The sequence below is a fragment of the Lissotriton vulgaris genome, chromosome 3_1 (assembly GCF_964263255.1).
Source record: "Lissotriton vulgaris chromosome 3_1, aLisVul1.2, whole genome shotgun sequence".
NCBI lineage: Eukaryota > Metazoa > Chordata > Amphibia > Caudata > Salamandridae > Lissotriton > Lissotriton vulgaris.
The window spans coordinates 2,074,203,016-2,074,222,054 of NC_141689.1; the positions used below are offsets into that span (position 1 = coordinate 2,074,203,016).

The 19,039-nt window shown below is 45.1% G+C and overlaps 1 protein-coding gene across 1 annotated transcript in view; it reads left to right on the forward strand.

Annotated features, from left to right (window-relative positions):
* The window catches only part of SGCZ (sarcoglycan zeta), a 1,984,974-nt gene that overhangs the window by 1,700,925 nt on the left and 265,010 nt on the right, over window positions 1-19,039 (forward strand). The window lies entirely within an intron of this gene.

Genomic DNA, 19,039 nt, shown 5'->3' on the forward strand with positions numbered 1-19,039 from the left:
TTGCTTGACACATACATGATGTTTTTTATTTATTGCAGGTTCCGGTTAATGTATCCCTAACCACTTAATTTGGACATTACCGGTGGAGTATTTGAATATTATTTTGCACTATTATATTGTTCACTTTTTTTGTAGCAGCAGCTGTACTTGTTTATAGCTTGGTCCTGAAGAATGCCCCGATACAGGTAGATCTTAGCGAGGGCAGAAACATGTCGACCGTTTACACTGTTTGACGTCTTGGAAACAACAAGCGTCAGCATTCTGCCTTTTAATAATGGCAAGGGGGCTTGATGAATAAAATAGTTATAAGTACTCCTTAGTCATTTTTAGATCACCACTTGTTTACTTTATTTTTGCGCTGCACATTTTCACATTCTCTACCTATACCTTCCTGATCCTCTCACCTCCATAAGTGAGTCTCTGGATGTGAGCGAATACTATGTAGGGTGACCAGTCAACCCATAGTCTTCCTCTTTGTCAAGGTTTTTTCCGATCAAATTACAGATCGGTTTTCCTTGATGGGATGATACCTAAACCCAGATGATGAGACATCACATTTGGTGATTGATGGGTCTTGGTAGAAGGACGTCTCGCTCCCACTCGGAAGACTGGTACTCTAGTGTGTGCTTCGTCTGGTTGACTCACTCCTCTCTCACTCTTTTTTTTTTTATAAGACCCAGGGTGTTCTGTATTGAGCATACATGTTAACAGGGGATATTCACCCTGCTGGTCTATAAAATTATCCCTTAGACCCCCCAGTAAGATATTTGTCGTGATATGAGTTGGGGTACCACCAGACCAAACATCGGTAGAATGGAGGCTGGATATGAAAAGTGTTTGATGTGTGTACATAAGTCACAATTTCAAAATACTTTAGAATAATGGGCAGATCTTAAAAGCGTCACCATCCATGCCCTTAAAATTTTGAATGTGAACAAGACTTAAATCGAAGTTATCATCATGGCCCTAGTTCAGCCACTTGTGCAACTATGAGGATTTTTGTGTGTAAGAACATAATGTTTTAGATCAGATTCATCACCTGGCTGTTTAAGCACAGACAACTGAAGCTGTGGCGTGGACTCACATTCACACAGATGTCAGGAGCAATGGAATTTATATTAGACACCATTGCGTTACAGGATTAGCCTCTTCTCTACCCTCACTCCCTCCCTCCACAGCCTTTTGTGTGCTGGCAAGAGGCAGTGAGTGCATGGTGCAGAGAGTAAATAGGACTCATGGAGGAATATGTTAAATTGTAGTGCCGTTATGGCCTGCAGTTCGGTTCCGAAATTCATAATGTAATAGTGTGACCTTGTGGCCTGCTGTCGGAGTCTGGTGTCCACAATTTTAATGAGTGAGTTCACTGTGCTGTTAGGAGAGCGTTCCTGAGTTCTAAATACAGCGGTGAATATGTGGTTGCTGTAAGGAGTGCCCTTCGGGATAAAGAGAAAAGGAAGGGAAATACCTTATCATGGAGACAGGTGTACTCCTACAGGGAGGGTCAGAGGGACTCGCTATGCTCCCGAACACGGAGGTTGGTTAAGGCGATTGTTAGATTAAGGCGCGGAAAGAAGATCTAAGTTCTTTGTTAAGGTCCTACCTTTGCAAAGTCCTGTCTGCGCTTGTGCTGACTCCGTCTTTCATGCCACGGTTTCATGGGCAGGAAGTTAAAGCTATTTGTAGCTTATGGTTTATGTAAAAAATTATTGGCATAGTTGAAAGACTCTATAGCTTGACTTCAGGCAATATAAATACTTAAAAATGTATATAAAAGGCATAGTTGGTCTTAATTATGGGAAGAGATGGGTTATATACTTTCTTTTGTGAATTAAGTCTGTAAATATCATGGTGGCAGCTTTAACCGCATTTATAGTTCTAGCTCTGATGCTCAGCTGTGACGCTAGGTAGCTTAAGATATAATGTGTTTTAGAGAGGAAATCTACCTATAGAGATCTTGTGTGTGGCTCTCAGTTGACAATTTTAATGGAGCTCATGTTTTATGCTTTGAGTTCATCGCATGATTGAGAGCAATGCAGCCTCGGCCGCTGCAGCTAAGAACATTGGGGCAGCGGAGGCCAGGTGAGAGGGGAGTTTGAGAGACGACTACACTGGAAAATGAAATAAATAATTAGCTTTCCCTTGTGGTTGTCTCTCGAAATCCCCCTCACCTGGCCCCCACCACCCCACTGCTCTTATCTGCAGCAGCAGCGGCTGAAGCCATAGTATATTATCGTTCAGGCCTCGATTGTAAGGCATCAGAGGGTGTACCCATCAGTGTTCCTTCTCAAAAAGGCTAGGTTCTTGTAAGCGTGAGGTGGGAGCGGACCGGAATATCAAGCGCGGAGGCCGTATGTAGTGGGCTATCTCGTAGCCGGTGTTTATTAAAGTACAGTGTTCCAAGGGTAGGGTACAAGGGAGAAGAGGGTTCTAGAGGATCACGGGTTCCGGCTCTGAGGTGGTGAGTCTTCCTGTGGGGAAAGTCCAGGGACGGGTGTTGGTCTTGAATGGAGTCTTGACTGGTCCGTGAGGCCGCAGTCGGTTCAGCTCCCGGATGGTGGTTCCTCGGAGGTGGGGAAAGGAGAGAGAGAATAGTGGCCGTTAGTTCTGTCGGTCAGACCCAGGGGATGAGACTGTTTCCTTCACCGGGTGTGTTGGGGCTAGAGCGAACGTGAGGAGAGGGAGGGGAAGGTAAGAGAGGGGAAGAGACAGTACGGACAAGGCGGAGGGTGATTCTGTGCCGGGAGGTGTGGGAGGGTTTATATACACTCGTGATCGTGCCACTCTCACACAACTATATACTCTATTCACAGTGCGCGGTGGAACGTGAGGGGAGACGCTACTTTACAAGGGTCGTATTTACAGCCTACTATTTACACACACGCGGAACTGGTACTCACTTGGCCTGCCGCAACTCCGTCCTTGAGTTGCGGCCGCTCTCCAGCTTCCTCCTCTGGACTCCACCAGTCCTCCGACCAGACCTCGTCTCCTGGTTCGGGTTCGTCTCTCTTCTCCCGGGGTTCGTCGCACGCCGTCTCCTGCCATGAGTCTTCCTGCTTGAACGCGGTGTTGTCGGCTCTTCCTGCTTTTCTGTGGTCCGCCTCCCGATAGGGGGAGGTACTTCCGGGGTCACGGGGATGCACTTCCTGTGTGTTCCGCGTCGGGACTGGCTCCTGTAGGAAAAGAGAAAGGGGTGGAGTCCTGGTTGTGATGGTTGTCCGGGTAACAGGGAACTGCTGTTGTGACCGGGAGGGGCGACATGGCATCAGCGCTGAAGGCGCTGTGGTTCCATCACAGTTCTGCATTGTCATTCTTTGTGGTCAATGTTTATAAAATGACCCAACTGATGTCCTCTGTTGTGTGTTTTTGATTTAGAAAATGGGTACTCATACCGGTGATGGATTTACCGCACTTGATGCGGCTCCGTGTACTCAAATTCTCTGTTTTGCATTGCGGCAGGTCATTTCAATGTATTTTGGATGACATGGACAGGTGATCATGTAGGTGATGTGGGTGGTATTACAATTTGTCTGTTGTCTGAGAGTCCATTCAAAATTGTCACTCAATTGTAGGCTCTTGGTGATTTTCGTAAGTTTACACACAGAACAGGGCCGCACGGATAATGTCCAGTGACCGGTGTTAGATTCCATTGTTGATTACTGACTCTATTTGGGGCCTTGCAGGTGGTGGTCTGGTATGGACTAGTGGATCACAAATCTTTTTGGATCTCTTGTTGGTGAATATGGGTTTTGGCCACTTAAGGGTTCCCGAAGTCAAAATGCACCAGTGTTTGTTTATCTTTGTTTTTACTGTGTTTGTGACTGTGGTGTAGGTTGTTACGCATGCTAGGGTGTCTGTGTTTTTCTCTCTGCTTGTCGTTTGTAGGAGGAAATCCCTATGTTGCTGTCTTGCTCTTTTCTGGCGTTTTGGTGTGATTTTGTCAGGGTAATCTCTTGCTTTCAGTTTTTGGCTCAGATCTTTGGCTTGTTCCTTGTAGTCATGTATGTTATTGCAACTATGCCTGATGCATACGCATTGGCTATATTGGAGGTTTTCCCTTGGAGGGTCGGGATGAAAACTGTTGAATGATAGGAGACTTTTCTTTTGTTAAATGTGTTGGTGTTGATGGTATTGTTCTCTACATAGATGTTGAGAAAATCTACTTTCTGCTCATTTGCTGTGTAAGTAAATTTGAGGAATTTGTCTCATACGTTAATCCATTTGTGAAATTCTGGTAATGTACCTGGGGTGCCTTTCCAAATCATTAATACGTTGTCTAAGTAGCGCTTCCAGAACAGGATCTTGGTCCTGAAGGGGTTTGCCTCGTTGAGGATGTATTCGAAGGTGCTGACATAGAGGCCTGCTAAGCTCGGGGCAAGTGTGCTGCCCATCGATGCTCCGTGGGTTTGGAGGTATAATGTGCCCTGTACTCAAATAAATTCTCTGTTAGGGCTAGATGACACAATTCCATGATGAAGTGTCTTGGGGTATTGTGTCTCCATTGTTGCGTGAGAAGGATGTCTTCAATAGTTTCTAGGGTGGCTTTTAGTGTAAGGCTTGTGTAGAGACTCTCAAATATCAATGTCAAAACAGATCATAAGCCACTGAAAGAAATTTTAAAAGATAGATAGATTGATAGAAAGAGTGAGGAGGATAAGTTGGAGGTAGATAGTGAGGACAATGATGAATGTGCAGTATGTCTAATCAGAGACAGCATCCTAAAAGAGGAAGCATGGTTCAGTAAGGTCAGCAAGGTTATGGGGTGGCAGCAGGTGTTTAAGTGTATGAAAGATGGTGGGAAGAAAATGGGAAGTTGGAATATTCATTGAGTGAGTATTGGAAAGTCAGAAGTGAACTTACATCTCAAAGTGAGTTGTTAGTGTAAGGGACTAAGGGCCATATGTATCAAGGCTTTTGTGAATCACAAAGGCCTTTTTAGCATTTTTGCAATGTATCAAAAAATAGCATCATAAGGAATCGCAAAAATGTGCGATTCCTTATTTTGCTGTAGCATTTAAGGAATCGCAATTTTGCGATTCCTTAAATGCTATGTAAGAAGCATTTTAAAAATGCAAATTCAGGTTTAGGAATCGCAAATTACCACCAACCTGTAGTTGATGGTAATTTGCGATTTCTTGTAAATATGCACAATTGTGCATTTGTGAGGGTGGCATATGACGCACATACATGCCCTTAGGGCATGTATGTGCGCCATATGCACACACATGTCATTTTCAGGGGTGCAGCAGGGTGTTCTTGAGACACCCCCTGCAACCTTGAAAATTCGCACAATTTGCGATTAGCAAATTGCGATTAGCAAATTTCCCATTCATTTTTATGGGCCTCCTGGACCATAGAAATGAATGGGAAGTATTCATTATTTGCGAATTCGCAATTTGCGAATTCGCAAATAATGAACATTAAGGAATCGCTAAAATTCCTAGATTACCTACATACATACCGTTTTGCAAATTCCACATTCGCAAAACGGAAGTATGATACATATGGCCCTAAATGTATTAATCTAATGTCTGTAAGAGGGGATCTCATTGCTATTGCTCATGCTGGTCATCCTGGCATTTCAGGAACCATGGAGAGACTGAGACATATTGAGACATATATTGGTGGCCTGGTGTGGACATATAAGCTGAAGGATCTTTGAGGGAGTGTGTGAAGTGCTTGTAGTGTGAGAAAACATTTAAGTGTAGAGTGCAGCCAATGCTATTAAGGAAGTTGCTTAAAGAACCTTGTGTGGATGTTGCCTTGGACATTTTAGGTCTCATTAAGATTTCTAGTGCTTACAGGTATATTAGAACACTGAAATATTGGGAGCTCCTTTGAAAACAATGGAGTAGCTCTGGGCTTATAATGGCTGGTATAAGCCTAGAGCTCCAACTTTTCAATGTTTCTTTGTTCACAGCTGTGGTTGTGAACAAAGGCTTCAGGGAGCCTGAGGGGATTTCAATCCCCTCGCGCTCCCTGAAGCCTTTGTTTCATTTCTTAGAACATTCTGGCCTCTAGTGGCAGAATGTTCTAATCGCCTTATTGCCCTTCATAGCTGGACTATACCGGATAGTAAAGTCCTGCTCCTGGAGCAGGCCTTTAATAGCTGGTATAGCTCACTACGGTGGGCTATAAGGCTATATTATTGTTTTACTTAAGATGTACTCGAGATGGCCTGAGATTGAGATAACAGATTCTATTGAGACGAATGACGTGATTGGTTTTCTTGAATTGATTTTTAGACAAGAAGTTTTTCCTCCAGTCTTTTGTGTGATCATGGGGTTCAGTTAGTGTCCAAGAAGATGGAGGAATGTCTCAGTGATAAGGGAATGAAGAATAAAAAGACTGTGCTAAATCATCCAATGGCCAATGACATGGTGGAGAGGTTTAACAGGATTTTAAAATAAATGAGACAGTGAGCTGTATCGGGTCAGATGTGTTGGAAGAAGGAATTGTTCAACAATATCAAGAACAGGTGTCACCCTATTTGAGTTGTTTCAGACAATGAGAGCTTGTATGTTGGCTCTTCCCACTTCTTTACACTGATCAAACCATAACTCACCCCATAACATCACACATAATGTCCCAGATTACATAAATGACATATCATAATAATTAGCAAACTAAACTTAGACGATCTGCATGTCTAAGTTATGCCTTGTTGTTTTTCATGTGCACTAATTAGAAACAAAGGATTTCATCCCTAACCAGGAAAAAAGGTTTAAAGCCTCACAAGCATGCCCCCAGTTGTTTTCTTCTGTAATACAGTGAAACATGTATAGACTTTACATGGCTGTACTTTGTGAGAATCCTTGAGTGGGCCATGATGCAACCCACTTCCATCATATTAAATGACAAATAACTGGGAGCACATCTGCTTATATGGTTTATCCCATTGCATTTTTTGTGTTTTGAAAAAAAAAATCTGTATTTATCCAAAACCAGGATACAAGGGATTAAATGTAAGCACTAAGGTAAAATCACGTCTACTTGCCTGGTGAATATTGGGAGAGATTTTTTCCTCCGTAAGTCGTTTTAACCCCTCCCATGCTGATGACTAGCTCAGCTCGTCATCAGCTACAGTGCTCGTGTGCTGATGACGGCCGTTAGAATGCTCACACGTGGGGATAATTCCCCTGCTGTGCTGAGCGTTCTAAGGAACGGGCGTGGCCGTGACGAGCTCAGCTCGTCATTAGCACATGAGCACTGTGGCTCATGACGAGCTGAGCTCGTCATGAGCACCGGGGCGCTGTACACGCCCCTCCTCCCTGAAGAACTGGGCTTTTAGAACCCAGCGGCGCCAGGGGCACGCCCAAAGTCTTCGGCTTCACCTGTCTTGGTTTACAGAGACACAGAATACTTCTGGGTGGCGTCAGAGACCAAGTTTATTAGCTGCAGCCAGTAACAGTGGTCCTAGAAATACAGCATGGAAGTATTTCAGGAGACTGCTCAAATTCGTAGAGCAAGACATCTCCTTTTATACACAATTTTCACATCTACGAGCATATACTCCCACTGCGCCAAAAGTTAACCAATGAAATACATTCTCAAACAAAGTATCACATGACGAAAAGCTCAGTTTGCAATGTCCCAATCCAAAGTTAATCATTGGGAGTGTCCCAAATCCAATTTCCACAAGCAGGCCAAACCCATAATTGAACGGCATAATGCATAAAATAAAGAACATAGAAAAGGAAACAATGTCTGATAGTGAGCAAGATAAGGCATGTGTAAGGAGACTAAAAGTTAACAATGTCCTGAACAATGAATGGTAATCTCAGACAACGATCAAACTAGGGAAATTGACTCGGCAGGGTCATTTTCAGGTGAAGGAATCAGACCCTTGCAATTCACCTCGAAGTTAAGAAAGACCCTGTTAATGTGTAGCAATACGTAAAGGCCAGATTGCTTCGTTCGTTCGACCATATTCGTCGGCCTGCGTGATGGCAAGAGAAAATGGAGGCTTAAACAAAATGGAACCCATATTCGAAACAAAATTTCCAAATACATAGCGAACTCGCTAGCTAACATGACAAAATCCCTCCACATTAGCCGCACTCGCTAAATACGGTCCGACATTACCAAAATCGTGACGGAACCATGACCTTTCGTAACAAGGCCCATTTTCACAGAACCACATCCCCCAGCACAGCGGGAGAATTACCCCTACTGCGAAGGGGTTAACATGTACTCTATGTGGCAGTGTAAAGTGTTTTTCTCATGTCAATTTCTCTGTTCTGTTGTTATAACATGGAATGTAATGCTTTGCCAAGTGTGTAATACATGGTGGAGGTGTGTTTCTACAATTTTTCATAGCATATGTTTTGGAATCACATTTATTTTTGGAAATGTGGCAAGAATATTAATACGCTTTACAGGCATCATATCTAAGCTTAATACACCAGCATAATTCCCATAATTTCAGAAATTTTGTGGCATGCATGTTGTGCGAGTTTCCCAAAACTAAGCCAGTACTGCAGATCATGCAACTTTCACTGTTTGTGACGAAATGCTTCCTCAACTGCTGTTGATTGTGCCACAAGGGTGCATTTCGCAGTACAATAGAGCATGCAGTAATATTTTCCGATTTCGTTAAATAGCACATCATTTTGTTGAACTTTCCTGAATTTTCACCTAATTACATAAAAGTAAATTCTGAGAATTAAACACAACGATCATATCACGAAAATAATACATGCATGTATTATTTAGCATACTATAGTTTCATGACTCCTAACACATTTAGCTATTCCCAAAGGAGATGTAAAGGGTCCAGTGCTGGAGTGAGCAATTAAATTACCATTCATCTTTCAGTTCAGAAACTTGAAAGCTGAGTTAATTAGAGTTTTATGAGCTGCCGAATATTAAGGTGGCAATGACTTGCTCCATGTCTTTGATTTCATAAGATAATTAATTAGTCATTGACTGAGTGGCACACTGTTTTATCGTTCTGTGGCAAGGGAGAAAGAAGTGAGCGATATAGAGTGATATTAATGATGATAAACTTTGATTGCACACTTGGATCTATATGGATAACATTTGTCCTGAATTGAACCTTCTCTATGTGCCCAGGATATTAGGTAGTCATTAAAACTCACACATTAGCTGATACCATGGTGTATTTGATAATTAGTGTGTGGATTGATGATATTCTTCATTTAATTTCGTGATATAGCATAGTTTTAATGGAAGGAATGAAAAAGTTCCTAGCTATTGTAACAGAAAGTTTTAATTCTATTAACCGCATCGCTGCAGCGGTCATTTTTGCGCTGCGCGGCTTTTTTACAAAAGCCGCGTTACATGACGAGCTCAGCTCGTCATCCGCACACGCCCCCCGTGGCTGATGACGAGCTCAGCTCGTCATCAGCATCGAAGGCGAGGATTATGATATTCTTTTTCCACTTTATTGAATAGAAGCCATTCAAAGTGATCAGTAAAAAACGACTATTCCCATGAAACATAGGGAATAACAGAGTTGTAACAACATAGAGTCTGTGTACAGAGTGTCCAATTGTCTCCACCAATCATGGAGCTCCCATCACGTCATAGTCCTCTGCTACTCTCCACTCCCTCTCATTCGTTGCTCGAGATCAGCCAGCATGGATGCTTCAGGAATCCTGTTTGTTGGAATCCCCTGCTGAAAGCAAAGAACATAATTAGGTGACAGCCATGGCTAAGGATTAGTCCTGTAGGGGGAAAAATCACGGAAAATAGCTTCAAATTAAAGTATGCGCAGCCAAGGCAGGGCAGAGTAGACTACATTTTTTACTTAAAAGAAGAAGGACACTGCACCAGGATGAAGTCAGAGAATTCCAAATGTATTCCAAAATATATTCTTTATTACATTTTCAATTTAAAATTTGGACATCAGCCAACGCGTTTCGTTCCGAATGGAACTTTGTCAGGGCTGAAAAAGTACACAGATAAGAACACACTAAGTACACCTGATACATAGGACAACACATTAACATATATGGACAAGATATATATAATTATGTGAATAAGAATATAAAACATATAAATTAATTACATTGTAAGAACGGCAAAACAAACAGACAAAAAACAAGAACAAAATCATCAAAAGCATCATAATGTGTATGTGCATCTAAAACACATAAAATCATTACCTCACAATAACTGCACAACAATGAACCAATCTCCAAAAGAATTCTGTAATCATTATTAAAAAGTGTAATAAACAATGAAGAAAAGACACTAAATATATACACACGCAAAGCATTTAATCCATAGACATTAATAAAAAAAATTAATTTCTGATCAAATCCATACCATATGTTCGGTAGAAGGTTCAAACTAATCTTTCATCACAGATAGCAAGTATTGAGGCCTTTGGAAAATGGGAAAACCCATAACAAAAAAGAAAATATGAGCGAGAAACACCAAATGTGCACAGCAAAAGAACTGTGTTTAATAACAAAAGCCAGTATCAAAACGAAAAGGAACGAGCCAGAAATAAAAGCCAAAAGAAAAAGAATAAGAAAGCCAGCAAAGAGAGAGTATTTATTCTCTTCATTTGATATAAGTGAATATACAACCAAGTATACATACAAAGACCATCAGATAGGCTCACCAAAAATGTCTTTGCCTTGGTTCACTCAATCAGTGTCCGATAGTCAATTTGTTCCAAAATGTAAACTGTATTCCTTCGGAGGCCTGGATTCTGATTAGAGAAATTACAAAAGCTCCAATTAAAGAGCACACAACATAACGTCACCAAATATCATCACCCTCAATCACACCTAGTTTGAGTACAACCCCAGATCAATGTCCAGATACTATACTAGTCTCCTACCAAGGCATAGTGGGGGTCACAAAGTTATACACAACTTACCAAAAATCATAAATATGTTTCAACGTCCCACAGACTTGCAAGTAGATCAGTTTGTCTGGAGTGTAAAAACCCAGGTCCTAACTGCAAAAAGAACATCGGATATCAGACAATGCGAGTAGTTCCTAGCACATCCTAATTGGCGCTGTTTACAGAAATACAACTTATCTAAAAACGACCTCTACCACCAATAACTGAGGTCTTAGCCCAGAAAAAATATTGGACCTCGAAATAGGCAAGAAAATGGCGAAATACTACAAAACAGCGTAATCTTACCTTCATATTAACCTTCACTAGTCACATCAAAATCTAAAAGAATCAGAGAGCCAAGGTAAAGGCCAATAGTCCTGATAAGAGAAAATAAATACTTTCATGAAGTCTCCCATTGCTTCCGCAATTAAAGCTATTCAGCAAAGGACACATCTAGCAAATTGGATCTCACAATATGAAAATTAGACAACCCATCACTCAGCCAGGATGTACACCACATTCCAGTTCTGCGACTTGATCCATATATAAGGAAATCAAGGCGGCATATGAAAGCCATTCTCCCTGGGCAAGTGGCCAATATTTGCATAACAGAGAAGGTAGAGGCAAACCCTTGTAGTCCGTGCAGCCATATGTACTAGGATCCTCCCAGTGCTGCCAAAGGATACTGTTATAGGGGTCCTGTCCAAGAACACAACCAAGGCGATCCTCATTCAATATGTCATATAGACACCACATAGCACAATTCGGGGTTCTAATGTCTCAACCTGTTTCAATACCACACGCACCCGGAGGGTCTGAAGTCCCCCCAGCCCTCCACATAGCACAACATGGGGCGCTTAAGTTTAACGCTGTTTTAAAACAGCACACACTCGAGGCCTGAAACCTTACCCCCCCCCGCCCCTCCAAAGTCTCGCCTTGTCAGTGTTGACGCTCGCAGAAGCAGTCCCTCATCTGGACTTTCCAAAAAGGGCACCATATTGTGCTGGTTTTAAATAGAGCATTAGAGTTAGAAGGTAGAGTCTGAAGACCAATCTTCTGCATTCAGAATGTGTTCCAGACGAGCTCCCAGGGGAAAGGCATTAGAGGCCATCGCCCCTCTGGTAGAATGGGCGCCGAAGGCACATAGATCAATGCCAGCTTCCTGCATCACCCATCGCACCCAAAGGGCTATAGTGGGGGAAGAGACAGCTTTATGAGGCTTCTTGATGGGGATGAGCAGTTGACGCTCACCTGAGGGCTAAAGTCCTCTGACATCTCCTTATAGGCTTTGAGGCACGACACCACACACAGCTTCGGGGAATCCAGGAAGGCCGGGTAGGAAATGGTCTTAGTGCCCGTTTTTGTTCGTCTATGGATCGTAAACGTAACCCCCATAGGGGACAAGAGTCTACCAGAGAAATCCAGGGCTCGGACCTCCGAAACCCACCTGCAAGAGATCAGCCAAAGGAGCATGGCCAACTTCACCGAAAGCTCCTTTCTTGAAAGGAACCTATTCGGTTGCCAAGACAGGAACAGGTTCAAGACCTGGATAAAGTCCCAAAGGGCTGAGTACCTGAGTTCCTGGGGTAAAGATTGGCAAATTCCCCTGAGGAGACGACCAGAGGCTATTCTCCTACAAGGGACCCATCCACGATGGTGTGTCCTGCTGAAATTGCAAAACGGAAGGCTCTGTAAGCCAGGTCTTCCTCCGCCAGGCTGGCCAGAAAATTCAGAACACATCTCACATCCGTTACCACAGGATTGAGACCCCATTGCACACACCAACAATACCACCTTTTCCAGGTGGAGCGGTAACGCTTGACAGTACTGTCAGTCCAGGCCTTGGACATGAACCTCTCAGGCGCTCCCGAAAGGCCTGGGATCGCCCATTGTCCCTGGTAATCCGCCACACCATCAGGGCTAGGGAGACTTGCATGATGAGCGGTTGGTGATCCTTGTCTGGATTGAGGAGGAGAGCTGGAAAGCAGAAGAGAGGGATTGGAGAGTCCAAAGAAAGTTCCAGAAGAACTGGAAATCAAACTTGCGACCTCCAGATTGGGGTAATTATCACCACACTCACCCCCTGGCCTCTAACGTGGGCCGATGCCCTCAATATCATAGTGAATGGGGGAAAGGCGTAACTTGATTTCTCTTGCCAGTCTTGTAGGAATGCATCCGTTTTCTCTGCCAATGGGTCCAGTCTCCAGCTGAAGAACCAGGGAAGTTAGTGGTCCAGGCAGGAAGTGACGAGGTCCACTCAAAAGGGACCCCATACACTCTGTAGATCCGCAAACACTCCTGCATGCAGCTTCCAGAGGCTCATGGCATGAGTGGAAGTCGGCCACCTGATTGTCATGCCCCGGTAGGTACTCCGCTGTGACAGAGATCTGGTGATCTAGGCAATACTGCCAGAAATTGGCTGCTAGGTCTAAGAGGGCTATCAACCTCGTGCCGCTGAGGTGATTGATATATCGGACCGTCTTGAGGAGGACGCAGGACCTTATCAAATCCTTGGTCCAGCACTGCATGTAATCATTGTTCTAGTGGCTACCTCACACCTCCCGTGGTGAACTCTCCACAACTCGCGCCCCAGCCTGATCTGGTAGCATCAGATTTTATAACAATATCCGGCGCGGAACTGAAAATTGCTCTCCCGTTTCAAGCCTCCATATTGGTGAGCCACCACTGGAGTTCCTCCCTGGCCTCCCCTGAGAGAAACACCTTCTGTGAATAAGAATAGCTCTGCGTAGATGTATCACTTTGAGGCGTTGGAGGGCACAGTAGTGCAGAGGTCCCAGAAAAAGTGGCCTGAATCGAGGCAGAGAGGAGACCGACAATGTGGGCTAGCTGCCTGAGGGAGATCCGTGATCGCGTGAGAGCCCTTCGAATCTCATGATGAATCTTCCAGGACAGGAGGCTGAGAGAAGATTCTACGGAGTTGATCAAGAAACCCAGAAAAATAACCTTCTGGGTGGGGATCAGGGTAGACTTGGTCTCATTGACCACACACCCCAAGTTCTGAAGAAGTTTGACCGTGGTCTGAAGTTGGCAAGCAAGTGTCCTGGGGCATTGGGCCATCAGCAGTATGTCGCCCAAATACACAATGAGCATTATTCCTGACCCCCGTAGGCATTGTATATAATATGCTGGAGGACCTTGGTGAAACACCAAGGTGCTGAGGAGAGGCCGAACAGGAGTGTGGTGAACTTGTACGTTCTGTTCTTCTAGAAAAAGTGTAGAAATCTCTAATGTGGAGAGAAAATGGGGATCACAAGTTAGGTGTTCTTGAGGTCCAGACGCCCCATCCAGTCATGAGGGCGGAGGATGACTCGAAGAAGGTGAATACCCTCCATCTTTAAGTGGCGATAGACAAGTCACTCGTTGAATTCCCGGAGGTCGATCACTGGCCGCTGACCCCCATCCGTCTTGTCCGCCAGGAAGAGGTCGCTGATAAAACCTCTGGAGTGGGGAATGGTCTCTGCAATCGCCCCCTTGTCCAGGAGGGATCGGACCTCCTGGTCGACTAACGCGGCGTCTTGCAAAGAAAAACAGATAGGATGCTGAGGTACCGTTTGTGATGGTTCCCCATGGAATTCTATGTGAAACCCCTGTACAGTCTGTAGAACCCAGGCATCCCCGTGATGGAAGTCCAAGCTGGGAAAAATGCGCCAGACGGCCCCCCACTTTTAGAAGGGAAGAAGGGAGAACACTCACCAGAAGAGGTGGAGGTGCCACCGCCTCTGCCGCCTCGGTTCTTGACGTGGCGATCTCTGGTTGGGTAGAAATTCTCAAATCTGGCTTGGTCTTGGTAGTGGCCTTGGTTGGAGGCTTGTCCCCTGTGCTGGTTAGGGCGGCCGGATGAGCGGCCTCTTCCTCGTCCGGCCCCAGAGAAAACGTGAGGGTGAATTGCCTTTTTGATTGAGGAGTGGGCCTTTTCCAGGGAGGTGTAGGTGTTGACAAACCGCCCAACCTTTTCAATAAACGGCTCCCCAAAAAGACTGCCCTGGGAGACCGGGCCCGCCTCTGAATCGGCCAGGTCCCCCAGTTTGAGGTCTACCTTGATTAGCCGAAACCTGCACCGCTCAGTTGATAGGGCGCAATTGGCTTTTCCTAGGAAGACCACTGCCCGCTGTGCCTAGGAGGAAAGGTGCTCGGGAGATGAGGGATCCCGAAGCGTTCGCCTCCACCGCTATATCGAGGATTTTAATAGGAGTTCCCAAGGTGTGTAGAAGCTTGTCTTGGCAAGCCCACCAAGACCTGTCGATCCCCTTTTTTGGGTCTTTCACATATTTCTGCAAGTACGTGGCCATCCGGGGATCAATGTCAGGGGTGGAGGCTACCTTGCCCTCCAAGGATGGGCGGGCACTCCGCTCGAAGGCAGTTACAGGCACCAGGCTCCAGCGGCTGACGGATCCGCCTCACAACATATTGGGAAATCTTGTCCGGGGTGCCCAGTCCGAAGACCTTGGATGGAGGATGTTGTGTGGTTTCAGCATATCGGCACATGGTCTTCCAGACTGGCCATCGTACGGGAGCGGCGCCAGGGGCGAGAAGGGCCAGTGTCATCGTCGCCAGCACCTTGATCATCATTCCCCGGGGCAGTGGGGTGCGCTGGTGGGGCAGTACTGTCTAAAAATGCTTGTTTGAGGCGGTCAAATGCATATACGTCTATGCCCGCGTCTCGGGGTCATTTGAGTGGTGGAGGCTTGTAGTCAGCTTGGGAATCCCTGGGTGGGGTGGCGACCGGCACTGTGTTCACAGCCCTAGCCAGCTTCTTGCAGGCCTGCTATATTTTTCGGGAAAGGCGATCCTCTAGGAGGGTATAGCTTCGGCAACTGCCTTATGAATAGATGTGGTACAAAAGGGGGTGGTGATGGACGGAGCATATGAATCAATCAAACACTCACATCCAGTCAAAAGATCTGGGTTTAATCTATCACCGTTCTTTAGCCCATTCTGCCACCCCAGTTCAGACATGGCTATATGCAAATCAGTTTGACCCTGTGCCTCATGGGAACAGTCCAGCCCGAACTGCCAAGCCATGTCTTCCCTGGACCGGAAACAAGCTTCCGAGGACCGGTTTCTGGCATTCCAGCCATCTTCCGCCAGGCTTGCTTGAATCCAGTGGCAAAGTGAGCAAGGGACTCACGCCTGAGCATACCCTGCCACACTTATGGTGGCCAAAAGCGGTACAAAAGGGGGTGTTGATGGACGGAGCATCTGAATCAATCAAACACTCACACCCAGTCAAAAGATCTGGGTTTAATCCATCACCCTTCTATAGCCCACTCTGCCACCCCAGTTCAGACATGGCTATATGCAAATCAGTCTGACCCTGTGCCTCATGGGAACAGTCCAGCCCGAACTGCCAAGCCATGTCTTCCCTGGACCAAAAACAAGCTTCCGAGAACCGGTTTCTGGCATTCCAGCCGTCTTCAGCCAGGCTTGCTTGAATCCAGTGGCAAAGTGAGCAAGGGACTCACGTCTGAGCATACCCTGCCACACTTATGGCGGCAAAAAGCGGTACAAAAGGGGGTGGTGATGGACGGAGCATCTGAATCAATCAAACACTCACACCCAGTCAAAGGATCTGGGTTTAATCCATCACCGTTCTTTAGCCCACTCTGCCACCCCAGTTCAGACATGGCTATATGCAAATCAGTCTGACCCTGTGTCTCATGGGAACAGTCCAGCCCGAACTGCCAAGCCATGTCTTCCCTGGACCGGAAACGAGCTTCCGAGGACCGGTTTCTGGCATTCCAGCCATCTTCAGCCCGGCTTGCTTGAATCCAGTGTCAAAGTGAGCAAGGGACTCACGTTTGAGCATACCCTGCCACACATATGGCGGCCAAAGACGGTACAAAATGGGGTGGTGATGGACGGAGCATCTGAATCAATCAAACACTCACACCCAGTCAAAAGATCTGGGTTTAACCCATCACCGTTCTTTAGCCCACTCTGCCACCCCAGTTCAGACATGGCTATATGCAAATCAGTCTGACCCTGTGCCCATGGGAACAGTCCAGCCCGAACTGCCAAGCCATGTCTTACCTGGACCGGAAACAAGCTTCCGAGGACCAGTTTCTGGCATTCCAGCCGTCTTCAGCCCGGCTTGCTTGAATCCAGTGGCAAAGTGAGCAAGGGACTCACGCCTGAGCATACCCTGCCACACTTATTGCGACCAAAAGCGGTACAAAAGGGGGTGGTGATGGACGGCTATATTTTGCGGGAAAGGCGATCCTCTAGGGGGGTATAGCTACGGCAACTGCTTTATGAATAGATGTGTCAATCGCATCATAAAAATCGTCATCCTACTGCAGGGCAGAGAGGGGAGTCCTACTCCCACTGGTGGTCCTGGTAGGTGTCTATACCACTGAGCTAAACAAACCTACGCCAGGTAAGGGGGCAATGTAGGTGATGGGGAACGTCACAAAATGGTGGGCTGGGTGTCAGCCTCTATTTAGGGCAAGTCCAGGACCCAGCAGCCCAGGTGCGAATTATTAATGGGCAGCCTGCCTATACAGGGTCCCAGCAGGTCAAGGAGAGCCTGCAGTAACTGACTCGCTTGCGAGCGTATAATGGCCTATGGTACAGAGCCCTAGTAGAAATGTAAAAAAGGCTGCCCAATAGCACTAATACTGACAAGATCCGATAGCGGGCATAAGCGGGGGCATTAGCACTCACAATTTTGCTTTCTAATGGCTGTTCAGACAGACCCAGATGGGTGTAAGAAGGCAGGAGACAAGGTTATCCTGTAAGAATGTGCAGAATGCGTGGAATCCACAGTGCGTGTGTCGCGATTGGAGGAGTGGACCGCGAGCAGGCACTGTTGTATAAGGCAGTGCGGGAGCGAGCCCAGGCACTCCCACGGCCAAGATCGGGTCAATTCGAGTAGCAGTTGACTCAAGAGTTTCCTGAAAGGGAAAGAAGTCTGAGAAGACACCAAACATCAAGAAAAAGGGCAATCCGAGTCGGACGCGCAGCAGCGGCAAAACCCCCTCCTGAGCACGTTCATGTTCAGCTACTAAAAAATACAAAGCCTGCCCGAGAAATCCTGCGTAAGGCAAAGTCCAAACCTACGGAATAATCAAACATGTAGCAGATAACTGTTATTAAGTAAAACAGTTAATCATAAACAATAATAGTTTAAAAGCACACTTATCTGGCTGCAAGCAGCGAAGAAACAGGGGGAGTGGAGAGTAACAGAGGGCTATGACTTGATGGGAACCCCATGATTGGTGGAGACACTTGGACACTCTGTACACAGACTCTCTATTGTTAAAGGTCTGTGTTATTCCCTATGGTTCATGGAAATGGTAGATTTTTACTTATCACTTTGAATTGCTACTGTTCAATAAAGTGGAGAAAGAATAGCATAATCCTCGCCTCGGGTCCTGACATAGAATCACATATTGTATGATAAAGAGATTTAATGTTACTTCAAGCTAGCCTTTAACTAAATTATGCCACTTTTCAAATATTCTGTGCCAAAGTCATCCCTATTGTATATTATAGAGTAATGCGACTCGTGCATTTGATGGCTGCTAAAGTGGAGCTGCAAATAAAAGATTTAGGAAAGAATTGATAACATCATAAAGAAAGTAGAAATTTAGCGATGAAACTACCTTTCATCAGTTTTCTGAGCAAGAGATCAACGAGGTAGTCAATCTCTCCAACAATTCCAATCTTTGCAGGAAGTATAAAGTGCTTTTTAATTACTAAAACTGTGTGTATGGAGGAATTGCATGTATACCTTGTTAACAACAGATAATCAAAATAAGGCAGAACAATTTCCAGTAACATGTACTAATTTAAGAAGAAACCCCATTTAATATTTTTAGACTAGTCAAAAGGTAAATTAAGTCCGCAAGAAAGGGTCTACAATGCTATTGTGGCTGGAAATATATAGTTACATTGTCCAGTCAGATCATGTACCCACTCTTTAATCTTACTTTTCACTGCTTATTATACCTCCCTTTATTCTCATTTCCTTAACTTTCCTTGACCCCATTTCTATTTATCTAACTTTGTTCCTTTTCTGATGTGCCTTAATTTAGCCACCTTTTTCTTCCATACCCTAGTCTTATTCCGCAACTATTCTCTTGATTCTGTTTCACTCCTACTTTTTTTCATTTGTTCCCATATACAACACTGTTTCTACGTATTTGATGTGCCACATCTTGCCTTCTACATTGTTTTCCTGATTTTTGAGCCTTTCTC